The following is a 13,016-nucleotide window of genomic DNA, read 5'->3' on the forward strand; positions in this document are numbered from 1 at the left end:
GGATAAACACAGAATCTTTAACATTGTCTACAAAAGCCCAACACCAAACAAACTCTGAGCAGCCTTTTCCACCGTTATCTGGCAAAGTTTTAGCTCAATCATTCCCCCACTCCCATCCCCTTGCTAACTAACACACACCAGGCACACTCTTTCCCTCTTTGGGCCCTATACAAGCTGTGTGCTCTGTTGGAAATCTTACCCTTTGGCTGACAAACCATTACTTGGGTCTAAGCTAAAATGGAATTTTCTCAAAGAGTCCCGGAGTTACCTCCACCCAATATAAATTATGATTCTCCATGGTACTCTCTCATATTTATCACTTAGAACACATCTTGAAATATTTACCTACACAGTCATCTGATTAATGTCCGTCTTTTCCACAAACTACATGTTTTTTAGAGAAAAGGACAAGGGCTGCTTGTTGTTGGTTTTTCTTGCCATTGTATTCCAAGCTTCCTTTCCAGGGACTAGCATGTTATACATTTTGTGAATATTTTTGAATCAATCAATCAGAATGAAAAATATTCTTTGTGGACAATTTCAAGCTACCTTAAAAATACTGAGTGAAGAAACATTTCCAATATGACTTCAAAATTACTTTAATTCTTACTCTAGAATTTGACAAGATATATCAAAAAACTTGCATCTGAAATAAACTGTGGTTGAGATAATTAGGATTACCACACTGAAAATACACATTTGTATAAATTTATAATTTAGCCATTTCTCAAATATGGCCCATTTTTAATTCTGCAAAGTAACCATCTGGAGGAGATAATACTGTTGTCTATTAAGTGTGCATAGCATTATGTCTAAGAAAGCAATGTACATACCTTAATTTAAAAATACTCAACTGCTAAACATGTTAACTATCATTTGAGCCTTCAGTGAGTCACAATCTTTTTGTTGGTGGAGAGTCTTGCCTCGATGTTGATGGCTGCTGACTGATCAGGGTGGTGGTTGTTGAAGGTTGGGGTGGCTGTAGCGATTTCTTAAAATAAGACAATGAAATTTGCCCCATCAATTGCCTTGTCCTTTCAGGACTGATTTCTCTGTAGCATGCAATGCTGTTTGATAGCATTTAACCCATAGTTAGAACTTCTTTCAAAATCAGAGTCGACCCACTCAAACCCTGCTGTGGCTTTGTCAACTAAGCTTATGTAATACTCTAAATCCTTTGTTGTCCTTTCAACAATCTTCACAACATCTTCACCAGTAGATTCCATCTCAAGAAACCACTTTCATTACTCATCCATAAGATGCAACCTGTCATCCGTTTAAGTCTTATCATGAGATTGCAGCAATTCAGTCACATCTTCAGGCTCCACTTACTCTTCTAATTCTATTGCCATTTCCACAACATCAGCAGCTACTTCCTCCACTGGAGTCTTAAACCCCTCAAAGTCATCCATCTGTGAGTGTTGGAATCAACTTCTTCCAAACTCCTGTTAATGTCGATATTTGGGCTTCTCCCCACGAATGTTCTTAACGTCATCTAGAATGGTGAATCCTTTCCAGAAGGTTTTCAATTGATGTTGCCCAGATCCATCAGAGGAAACACTATCTGTGGCAGCTGTGGCTTTAGGAAATGTATTATTTCTTAAATAACAAGACTTGAAAGTCGAATTTACTCCCTGAGCCTCAGGTTGAAGAATGAGTGTTGTGTTAGCAAGCATGAAAGCAACATCAATCTTGTACATCTCCATCAGAGCTCTTGTGTGACCAGGTGCATTGTCAATGAGCAATAATATTTTTGTTTTTGTTTTGTTTTGTGTTTTTAACTTATTTTTGTATTGGAGTATAATTGCTTTGCAATGTTGTGTTAGTTTCTGCTGTACAATAAAGTGAATCAACTATATGTATACCTATATCCTGTCATTCTTGGACCTCCCTCCCACCCCCCACCCCCATCCCACCCATCTAGGTCGTCACAGAGCACTGAGCTGAGCTTCCTGTGCTTTACAGCATGTTCTCTCTAGCTATCTATTTTAAACATGGTAGTGCATATATGTCAATCCTAGTCTCCCAATTGGTCCCATCCTCCCCTTCCCCCCATGTCCACATGTCTGTTCTCTACGTCTATGTCTCTGTTCCTGCCCTGCAAATAGGTTCAGCTGTACCATTTTTCTAGATTCCACATATATGTGTTAATATACGATATTTGGGGTTTTTTTCTGGCTTACTTCACTCTGTATGACAGACTCTAGGTCCATCTATGTCTCTACAAATGACCTGATTTAATTCCTTTTTATGGCTGAGTAATATTCCATTGTATATATGTGCTGCATCTTCTTTACCCATTCATCTGTTGTTGGACATTTAGGTTTTTTCCATGTCCTGGCTATTGTAAATAGTGCTGCAGTGAACACTGGGGTAGATGTCTCTATTTGAATTATGGTTTTCTCAGAGTATATGCCCAGTAGTGGGATTGCTGGGTCATATGGTAGTTCTATTTTTAGTTTTCTAAGGAATCTCCATACTGTTCTTCATAGTGGCTGTATCAATTTACATTCTCACCAACAGTGCAGGAGGGTTCCCTTTTCTCCACACCCTCTCCAGCATTTATTACTTCTAGATTTTTTGATGATGACCATCTGACCAGTGTAATACCTCATTGTAGTTTTGATTTGCATTTCTCTAATAATAATCAGTGATGAGCATCTTTTCATGTTCCTCTTGGCCATCTGTATGTCTTCTTTGGTGAAATGTCTATTTAGGTCTTCCACCTAATTTTTAATTGGGTTGTTTGTTTTTTTGATATTGAGCTCCACGAGCTGTTTGTATATTTTGGAGATTAATCCTTTGTCTGTTGCTTTGTTTGTAAATATTTTCTCCCACTCTGAGGGTTGCCTTTTCGTCTTGTTTATGGTTTCCTTTTCTGTGCAAAAGCTTTTAAGTTTAATTAGGTCCCTTTTGTTTTTGTTTTTATTTTCATTACTCTAGGAGGTGGGTCAAAAAAGATCTCGCTGTGGTTTATGTCAAAGAGTGATTTTCCTCTAAGTGTTTTATAGTGTCCGGTCTTACATTTAGGTCTTTAATCCATTTTGAGTTTATTTTTGTGTATGCTGTTAGGCAGTGTTCTAATTTCTTTCTTTTACATGTAACTGTCCACTTTTCTCAGCACTGCTTATTAAAGAGGCTGTCTTTTCTCCATTGTATGTTCTTGCCTCCTTTGTCATAAATTAGGTGACCATATGTGCGTGGGCTTATCTCTGGACTTTCTATCCTGTACCATTGATCTATATTTCTGTTACTGTGCCAGTACCATACAGTCTTGTTTACTGTAGCTTTGTAGTAATATTTTGAAAGGAATCATTTTTCTCTGAGCAGTAGGTCTCACCAGTGGGCTTAAAATATTCAGTAAACCATGCTGTAAACATGTGATATAATCCAGGCTTTGTTGTTCCATTTATACAGCACAGGCAGAGCAAATTTAACATAATTCTCAGCAGCCCAAGGATTTTCTAAATGGTAAATAAACATTGGCTCTGATTTCTCCTCTCTAGCCATGAAAGTCCTAGATTGTGTCTCCTTCCAATATAAGGCTATTTCATGTACATTTAAAACCTGTTATCTAGTGCAGTGATCTTCACTAATTATCTTAGTTGGCACATCTGGATAACTTGCTGCAACTTCTCTATATATAAGCACCTGCTGATTCACCTGTACTACTTTTATGTTATGGACAGAGTTTCTTTCCTTAAACCTCATGAACCAACTTCTGCTAGCTTTGAACTTTTCTTCTGCAGCTTCCTCACCTCTCTTAGCCTTCATAGGATTTAGGAGAGCTAGGGCCCTCCTCTGGATTAGGCTTTGGCTTAAGGGAATGTTGTGGCTGGTTTGATCTTCTATCCAGACCATTACAACTTTCTCCATATCAGCAATAAGGATGTTTTGCTTTCTTATCATATGTGTGTCCACTGGAGTAGAATGTGAAATTTTCTTCAAGAACTTTTCCTTTGCCTTCACAACCTTGACTAACTGTTTGGCCCAAGAGGCCTAGCTTTCAGCCTATCTCAGCTTGGCTTTTGACATGCCTTTCTCAGTAAGCTTAATCGTTTCTAGCTTTTGATTTAAAGTGAGAGATGTGTGAATATTCCTTTCACTTAAATGCTTAGAGGCCATTGTAGAGATATTAATTGGCCTAATTTCTATATTGCTGCATTTCAGAGGATAAGGATGTCTGAGCAGAGGGAAAGAGACAGGGGAATGGCCAGTTGGTGGAACAGTCAGCACACACACATTTATTAATTTTGTGGTGCCCAAACACAATTGCAATAGTAACATGAAAGATCACTGATCACAGATCACCATAACAAATGTAATAATAATGAAAAAATTTGATAGTGTACAAAAATTAGCAAAATGTGACACAAAGACTAGAAGTGAGCAATGCTGTTGGAAAAATGGTGCTGATAGGCTTCTTCACCAGAGGGCTGCCACAGGCCTTCAATTTGTAAAACATGCAATATATGTGAAGCACAATAAAATGAGGTATGCCTGTATAAAGACTTTTAGCTGTTGACAAATGCAGAAATTAAAGCTCCAAAAAATTTCACTCAGCTGAATAGTGAAAAAGATAATACTGAAATTTAGGTGTCCTGATTCCAAAGTTTATGCTCAAGCTAACAAATGGTAATGTGTTTTCAAGAAAATAAGTGTCAATTTGTATAATGTCAAATTGAAATAAAATTACTTCATTCCAAAATCTAAGTTATAATGGATGATATTTTTAAAGTACCATAAAATGCACATTTAAAAGGCATTGTCTGAAGTTAACTATGATCATTGCTTTGAACACACTTGTCTCTTCTACGATACTAGCATAATAATATTATTTTAATGATTATTTTAATTATGTTGATTATCAGTGTCTGTAGCTAAGAATCAGAACGTAGCATACATAAGTGAAGTTAGATCAAGATTCTAAACAATTTAAAAATATTAGATATATAATTTCTAAGTGTGAGAAATATGTAAATAATATTAATATGATTAATAAGTAATATTAAAAGATAATTCCAGATGTTTTTAAAACTTCATTATTATAAAGAACAGTGAAAATGCCTCTGGATCACTAAGTAACATATTCTACTTCATTTGCATGGAAGTTTTATAATTTTCTTGTTCCTCCAGGCAAAACAACAGAATGAAAGCAGAAGATGTTTAAGATGCAGCCTGGCAATACTCAATCTATGACCTTGATATCTTGGTTCTATTTGGAATTAGAACTCATAATAATTTCTTCATTAGCATATGTATACAAAATAATCTTAATATCAAGATTTTGACAAAATAGCATGTTAATGTCACAATAAAGAACATGCATCTTACTGACCCTGAACTTCTTTTTCTCTTTCCTTCCTCATTATACAACACAGATTACCATATACATATACAAATTCAGAGGTGAGAAGTATGAAAGATGATTAGATCACCAAGTCACAACTAAAAATAGCAGTTTTCTAAGATTAATGAATATGCACTCTATGTCACTATACTTTTAGCTGGAGTGGTAGCTGGTTATTTCTACAAATGTGAGCTTCCCAAGCTAAGAAAACATGAGACCATATATGAATATTGAATTTATTCAATTAGAAATACAGAAAAACAAGTATGTTACACAAAATGGTTACAGTCAAGTGACTAGAAATATTCCTTCAGGATCACACATAAAATCTTCAAATTTTTGCAAGAACTGAATTGGTTGATACAATTGACAATTCCTTATATTAATGCCCCCCCAAATGATATTACCATTAGGTTTTATTTTAATAATTTCTATTCATTAAAAAGACTGTTAAAATAAATGATTATCCTATTTGGACTATAGAATGTAGTCTCTCTGGTTAAAGTACTAAGTATCTAAAATGATATTTTACGAATTTAGAATTATATAATGTAGTTTTAATTATCTTTTGCTAAAACTACTCAAGAAATATCATTTAAGTATAGTTTGAGAATTATCATTTCAAAGAAGTATTGGAAATACTTTTTCATTCAAAGAAATATTTACTTACTCTGCAACAGTTTAATTCCTCTGCTGTGAGGATGATTGTACCACATTTCTTCCCTGGAATTCCTCTAAAACAACAAAAAGCATACTTAAATACAATGATATTTTATATTAATAATATATAATATAAATGAATATTAAATATATATTTTATTTTTATATAACCAAACAAAAAGCATACTAATAGGTGGGCTCTAACAAAATATATTCCTAGTTTCAAATTTGAGTTTATCCTATAGATCCACATTTATTGATAAAGCTAAACTTTGAGCACTTTCAACATGTCAGTCCTTTGCCCAAGAATCTTCAATAGCTTCACACTGTCTATCATATATAATTAATATAATATAATGTAGTATCTATAATATAAAATATTCTCCCATGACTTCTAAGATTTCTATTATGTGATTAAAACGTATTCCTAATCTTGGTTTTCAATATTTCTTTCTTCTTTCATCAACATGGTTATTTATTTGGGCTTATTTTTGCTCTGTGCCAATTCCCACACCTTGGCATACCATAGTGTGTTAAACTCTTCCCTATTCTGCCCCAAACTTTCTACATCCCCAGAGGAAGTTTTACTTGTTCCAGGAACTCTTATCCCAGTCAACCTTACACAAAACTTGGCCTTTTCTGTGCTCCTATTGACATTAAAGTCAGTACCACAGGTTTAGCATTTAATTATTACTAAATTGTTACAAGCACATATTTTTTACCCTTCTTTCCCCAAGTTGATTATAAGCTCTATAAGAGCAAAATTCATGTTATAAACCTCTTGTAAACCGACAGATTTAAATATCTATACATAACAGGCACTCAATATATTAGGAAAACATATAATACGTAAGCAAAATTAAGCAAAGCAAAACTTCCACCCAATTTTCTTTCTAAACGTCTATGCAATATTTATGCTCATATAGCTTCCAGCTGACACCAAGAGCAAAGTGCACTAGGATAATGCAAGGTATGTGCATGGTTTCCTGCTTTACCTGAGGGAATACAGAGACAAGTCCAAGAGAAGCTTCCAAAGAGTAATCCTAATGCTCTAAAGGTATACTTCATGCTTCTTTTGTCCTATCACTAATCATAGCTCAGACTCTTCTGTTTTTCCTAGGAACTACAAATTGTGGAATTAGAGCCAAACAAGTGTTTTTGTCCTCAAGAATATGATTCAACTCCAATAATCTATGCCAGTTTGTATGTGACATTTTCTCCAGGTCTTTATGACTAAGAGATCAATTAATTTATCTTTGCATGTTTTTTTCATAGAATATTAAACACATCTTTTTTTAATGCAAGACAAAATTTAATAAGTGGATAAGCATTTAGTAGACTGGTCACAATAAAAAAGAAGATTCTTACTGAAATAAAAATGGGGTGCAATTTTACATGTCTTAAGTTATCAGTCATTGAAAGAGATGACGCTCTCCAGTACCGGTTGTGTTGGGAGAACTTGCATATGCACCAACTGCAGGTGGCAATGCAGATAATAACTGTCATTTGAAGAAAATACATACATAATTTTTAGCATCTCTCCATTGTCAGTAATCAGTTAATTTTTCTAATCCAGCTGTACTTTTTCCTTCTTTTTTTCTATTTGTGAATCACAAGATTTACACTCTCAGCATTACAGCAAGCTAAAACACCCTGACTGAGCATCTACCTGAAAATAGTTTAAAATACTGAATAAAATTTGCAAAAAGTATTTATAAATGCTCCGATAACCTGGCAAGAAAAGTAAGAACCAATTAGAAACTGAAGATGGAAAGCCAGAAAGACAAACAGAGGTAAACCCTGGAGAGTTTAATCTTGGGCTTTTTTTTTAATAGGTTTTTATTGGAGTATAATTGCTTCACAATACTGCATTAGTTTCTGTTGTACAACAAAGTGAATCAGCCATATGGATACATATATCCTCATAACCCCTCCCACTTGAGCCTCCCTCCCACCATCCCTATCCCACATCTCTAGGTCATTGCAAAGCACCAAGCTGATCTCCCTGTGCTATGCTGCTGCTTCCCACTAGCTAACCATTCTACCTTCAGTAGTGTATATATGTCAATGCTACTCTCACTTCACTGCAGCTTCCCCCTCCACCTACTGTGTTCCCAAGTTCTTTCTCTATGTCTACATCTTTATTCCTGCCCTGCCACTAGGTTCATCAGTACCATTTTTTTGGTTTGTTTTTTAGATTCTATATATATATATGTGTTAGCATACGGTACTTGTTTTTCTCTTTCTGACTTCACTCTGTATGACAGACTCCAGGTCCATCCACCTCACTACAAACAACTCAGTTTTGTTTCTTTTTATGGCTGAGTAATATTCCATTGCATATATGTGCCACATCTTCATTATCCATTCATCTGTCTGTCAATGGACATTTAGGTTGGTTCCATGTCCTGGCTATTGTAAATAGAGCTGCAGTGAACATTGTGGTACATGTCCCTCTTTGAATTATGGTTTTCTCATGGTATTTGCCCAGTAGTGGGATTGCTGGATCATATGGTAGTTCTATTTTTAGCTTTTTAAGGAACTTCCATACTGTTCTCCATAATGGTTGTATTAATTTATGGCTCCTTAGAGCATAAAGATGAGAGACCAAAAAAAAAAAAAATGTGAGGGAGTACTCACAAGGTGGAGAATTCAATAAATAAACAACTAATAGCATAAAGCTTAGATCACAATGACTATATTGCCTGAATGTAGCATAAATTAGATATAAACATTTACTTTGGAGGGACCCACAAAATAAATCCATGCCTTAAAATGTGGTGATTAATGAAAGAGAAAAAAATGTATCCTAATAATAGAGAACCTTAACCAGGTTTGCTGCCTTAATTTTAACTACCTAGGCAATTACAAACTTCAAACCAAGAATTCAGCTTAATTCAAGTGATCACAGTTAGTTGGTAAGTACAAAATCTCTCTGGAAGAATTTGCCTTCAAACTAAATCTCAAAATACTATCACATTAAAAGTTTAAAAATATGTATGAGCTTATTCTAAAATATCTCAAAACCCTAAAGAAAAAATGTACCATGTTTTAAAGTCTCCAGAAAAAGCAGGCTGCAGAATCTAACACAGACGTAGAACCCTAAAAATATTATGCATAATATACACAATGTAAGTATGCATAATATACATAATATATAGAGAAGAGTGGAAATATGAGGAACTAGCAAAGAACTATAAAATAATCAAGAATATATGGAGAAAAAAATAGGACTTCTAGAAATAATGTAGAGACTGTAGATGGATTTAACAGTAGATTATACACAGCAGAAGAATTAGTGAACTGAAAGATGGATATAAAGAATTTATCACTAATGCAGCATGGAGAGGCTGATATGGGAAAAATTGCAAAGAGGTTTAGTGACATGGAGGGAAAAGGTAAAAGTTTTAATGTACATCTAAGCAGAGGTCCAGAAGGAGAAGAAAAAATGAATAGAGGAGATGCAATATTTGAAGAGAGAATGGCCAGGAAACTGCTAGAACTGTTGAGAAACATCAATTTCCAGATTCAAAAAGTCCAATGAATTTCAAGCAGCATAAATAAAAGTACATTTATACCTACACACATATTAAGGACATGTCAAAACACCAGAGCTAAAATGGCATATTTTCAAAGCAGCCAGAGAGAAAAGACAGATGACCTACAAAGATAAGAATGTTAAATTAAGAGCTGACTACTCAGAAGGAACATTGGAAGCTATAAGACAATTGAAAAAATATCTTGAATGATTTTGAAAGAAAATAACTATCACTCTAGGATTTTATATAGTATATCTCTTTTAAGAACAAGTATGAACTACAGGTATTTTTAAACAAAATAGAATTGAGTGAATTTACAGCCAAGCACATTTTCTTGAGGAATTTCTAAAGGATGGACTTCAAACTTACAAAGAATGATCAAACATGAGATGAATGAAGAAACAATAAGGGAAGTGGTAAATATGAAAAACCTTAATAAATATTGACTTAAAATCTTAATGAATATTATTGATAAGAAAATCAATAATAGTAATGTTATAAACTAAAATAAAAAATACAAATAATAATGATAGCATTGATCAGGAGGGTGAGAATTTAAGTTAAAATCTTAAAGATTTTAAGGAAGGAAGTAAAAGAGTCTTTAAATAGAATTTGATAAATTAGGTAAATTTAGAAATTCCTAGGAAACTACAATTTTTAAGGACTTTGTAATCTAAAGGTTAGAAAAGAAAGATTGTGAAATGGTGTTTTAAAAATATAACCAATTCAAAAGAAACTAAAGAAAAAAAAGTGTGAAGCACATGAGAAGCACTAAATAAGTGATCAAAATTAATCCAGAGCAACAGTTACAAAAGTACATGTTAATGAACTAAACGCTACAGATTAGAAACAAAGACTGTCATTCTGTATAAAAAATAAAATTCATACATAGCTATTTACAACAGACATTAGAATTTAAGAATTTAGAATATTCAAAAGAAAAGAATGGAAAGATACGCTAAAGGAAAAAAAAAAAAAACTAACCCTAATGAAAACCAGTGTACCTACATTAATAGCAAACATGTAAATTTTAAATTTAAAAAAGACTGCCAGAAATCATTACTGTGTAATAATAAAAGGTTCAATTAATTAGGAAGATACAATAATCTCAATACTATATGCATCTAACATTGTAGTTCCAAAATATATAAAGAACTAAACCATACAACAAAAGGACAGATACATCATTATGTTGAGCAATTTTAACCTGGTAAGTACCACATTGGTCAGTGATCAATGTTAACAATCACCAGTGATAAGTCACACTGATATCATGTACCACTGATATGATGTAATAAGAAGGGCATTTCACCACTGTAGTCTTCCCCTCCAAACCTGTAACACCAATCTAAGCATGAGAAAAATATCAAACAACCCCAATTTGAAGAACGTTCTACAAAATATCTGACTAGTACTTCTCAAAACGGCCAAAGTCATCCAAATCATGGAAGGACTTAAAAATTGTCACATAACAGAGGATACTAGAAGATAGGATGACTAAATGCAAAGAGGTATCCTGAAGTGAATTCTGATATAGAAAAATGACAGTAGTGGAAAAACAAGTGAAATTCAAGTAAAGTCTGTAGTTTAGTAGTTGTATCAACATTGTTATCCTAGTTTTTTCAAATATACCATGTTAACCTAAGATATTAATGTTAGAGGAAACTGGGTGAGGGATATACAAAATTCTCTGTAGGATTTTCACAATTTTTCTGTAAATCTAAAGTTCTTATTAAAAACAAGGCAAGGCATAAAAAGACAAAGACAAGCTGAGTAACTATTCTAGGTTAAAAGAGACTAAAAATTAGGACAACTAAATTCAATGTAAAATTTTTGATTAAGTTTTAGACTGGGGATATAGAGCTATAAAAATTGGGACAACTTTTGAAATTTGAATATGGAGTGTGGATTAGATAACTTCATTGTAAAGTTTCCTAATTTTGATTATCATATTGTGATTCTGTAAGAGAACACCCTTATTAAGAAATACACATTCACTTTGTTTATGGTTTCCTTTGCTGTTCAAAAGCTTTAAAGTTTAATTAGGTCCCATTTGTTTACTTTTATTTTCATTACTCTAGGACAGGGGTCTCCGACCCCCAGGCTGTGGGCTGGTACTGGCCCGTGGCCTGTTAGGAACCAGGCCCCACAGCAAGGGGAGAGTAGTGGGTGAGAGACTGAAGCTTCATCTGCCCTACCCATCACTCCCCATTGCTTGCATTAGAGCCTGAACCATCACCCCCACTGTCCATGGAAAAACTGTCTTCCAGGAAACCGGCAACTGGTGCCAAAAAGGTTGGGGATGGCTGCTCTAAGAGGTGTATCAAAGAAAGAAAACGAAGTGACTGACAAGAGATTAATCTCCAAATATACAAACAGCTCATGCAGCTCAATATCAAATAAACAAACAGCCCAATCAAAATTGGGTGGAGGGGCTTCCCTGGTGGCGCAGTGGTTGAGAGTCCGCCTGCTGATGCAGGGGACACGGGTTCGTGCCCTGGTCCGGGAAGATCCCACATGCCTCGGAGCAGCTAGGCCTGTGAGCCATGGCCACTGAGTCTGCGCGTCCGGAGCCTGTGCTCCACAACGGGAGAGGCCACAACAGTGAGAGGCTCGCATACAGAAAAAAAAAAAAAAAAAAATTGGGTGGAAGATCTACACATTTCTGCAAAGAAGACATACAGATGGCCAAAAAGCACATGAAAAGATACTCTACATCACTAATTATTAGAGAAATGCAAATCAAAATTACAGTTAGGTATCACCTCACACCAGTTAGAATGGCCACCACCAAAAAATCTATAAACAATAAATGCTAGAGAGGGTGTGGAGAAAAGGAAACCCTCTTACACTGTTGGTAGGAATGCAAATTGGTAGAGTCACTATGGAGAACAGTATGGAGGGTCCTTAAAAAAGTAAAAATAGAGCTACCATATGATCCAACAATCCCAGTCCTTGGGCATATATCTGGAGAAGACCATAATTTGAAAAGATACATGCACCCCAATGTTCATTGCAGGACTATTTACAATAGCCAAGACATGGAAGCAACCTAAATGTCCATCAATGGATGACTGGATAAAGAAGGTGTGGTACATATATACAGTGGAATATTAGCCATAAAAAAGAATGAAATAATGCCATTTGTAGCACCATGGATGGACCTACAGGTTGTCATACTGAGTGAAGTAGGTCAGACAAAGACAAATATCATAATATCACCTATATGTGGAATATAAAAAATGGTACAAATGGACTTATTTATAAAACAGAAATAGAGTCAAATATGTAGAAAAAAGCATATGGTTACGAAGGGGGAAAAGGGGGGAGGGATAAATTGGTAGATTGGGATTGACATATGCACATTACTGTATATATAACACAACTATTAAGAACCTGCTGTATAGCACAGGGAACTCTACTCAATACTCTGTAATAGAAATGTATATGGGAAAAGAATCTAAAAA

General features: G+C 34.7%; 1 protein-coding gene across 1 annotated transcript in view; it reads right to left on the reverse strand.

The window, feature by feature from the left end:
* The window catches only part of LOC132434263 (copine-8), a 189,127-nt gene that overhangs the window by 142,519 nt on the left and 33,592 nt on the right, over window positions 1-13,016 (reverse strand). The window contains exon 2 of the mRNA XM_060025952.2: window positions 6,021-6,084. The gene's annotated coding sequence lies outside the window, so the exon portion shown is untranslated. The remainder of the gene's footprint in view (window positions 1-6,020; window positions 6,085-13,016) is intronic.

Source organism: Delphinus delphis, chromosome 11 (genome assembly GCF_949987515.2).
Source record: "Delphinus delphis chromosome 11, mDelDel1.2, whole genome shotgun sequence".
In the NCBI taxonomy this organism is placed as follows: domain Eukaryota; kingdom Metazoa; phylum Chordata; class Mammalia; order Artiodactyla; family Delphinidae; genus Delphinus; species Delphinus delphis.